We start from the raw sequence: 1,586 nt of genomic DNA on the forward strand, positions 1-1,586 counted from the left end.
ATTAGCTTTCCGAAAAGTCCTAGATCATCAAAATCGGAGTTCGGAGCTAAGAGTTATGCCCAAAATATGAAAGGGTGTCACTGCTATTTTTTCCACTGCCCCTGGGTGGCGGTGCCCTATCCGGGCGGTGCCACCCTCTACAATGGCTGCAAGTTGGCTATGGGTTGGGTTGCAACTTTCGAACCCTGGACAACCAAAACCTTGCATTTTTCTTCTCCTTTTCAACTCCAAATTGATCCAAATCAACTCCAACACCTTCTCCTTTACAAATGTGCTAACACCATCAAGTGTTCACCATCTTGTGCATGTGTGTTAGCTTTTCACAAACATTTTTCCAAAGGATTTTCACTCCTTTCACCACGCCACTCGATCCTAGCAATAATGCAAAGTTCGATCACTCGAGTGGCACTAGATGATCGATATGCAAACAAGTTTGCCCCTCTTGATAGTACGGCCATCTATCCTAAACCTGATCATAAACCTCTCTATACACCTATGACTGGTGAAATGAAATGCCCTACATGTTATACCTTTGCCTTGCGCATTGAATTCCATCTCCTCCATCATTGATGCAACACATGCATCAAACATATCACAAATGATATTATCCACTTCATATCATCACATGACCTTGTTGGTTCATCGATCTTGACCTCACTTGCTTTTCACCATTGCCTTCGTCCATTGGTCCCAAGTCTTGTTCAAACTTCACCGCCACGTGGTCCGTCGCTCCAAAGCCTCCAACTTGCCCTTCACGCTTGCAACCAGTCCATCAAGCTAAGTCATGTCTTGATCTTCTCCACACCTTAGTCACATGACTTCATGACATGTCTCATATGCAATGAGCTCCTTCATCATATGTGTGAGCCTTGCAACAATTCCAAGCCATCTTCACTGTCATGGTATGAGTTGCTCACACAAGTGTACCTATGGACTAATCACCTGTGTATCTCATATTTAAACACATTAGTCCACCTAAGGTTGTCACTCAATTACTAAAACCAAACAAGGACCTTTCAATGGGTTAAAATGAAGATGAAGCAACGGGTGGGGAGAATGAAGATAAAGCAACAACGGGTGGGGAGAACTAATGGATTCGTATTGGGGGTTTTTATTTGATCGAACCGCTGCCAAGGCGCTGATAGGGCCCAAGGGGAGTTGGGAAAGGGCCGAGTGCTTCTAGGTTTGTTGCCAAACGGATGGTCTAGATTGATCTACAGCGAGAATGGATGACACGAGATAAATTAAACAATGTACGTATTAAGCCGACCATTGACACGCTAATCCAACACTACAGTTTTTTTGTTTTCATTCATATATATATATATATTGAAAAACAAAAAATATTCGTCGAGAGATCAAATCCGTGCACTGGCATTTTGGAAGTAGTATTGGAAAGAACTTGTTTTGCATTTCATATAAAAAAAGGTGGCATTCAAGAGATCAAATCTGCACAAATAGAATTGTTTTCATTGATTCATTCTATATATCTAATAGAAAGATACAATTTGGACGAGTATATGATTGTACTTGTTTAGAAACATAATCTAACCTAAACTATTAAAACTACTTATACTAACTATAAA

Source organism: Miscanthus floridulus, chromosome 19 (genome assembly GCF_019320115.1).
Source record: "Miscanthus floridulus cultivar M001 chromosome 19, ASM1932011v1, whole genome shotgun sequence".
In the NCBI taxonomy this organism is placed as follows: domain Eukaryota; kingdom Viridiplantae; phylum Streptophyta; class Magnoliopsida; order Poales; family Poaceae; genus Miscanthus; species Miscanthus floridulus.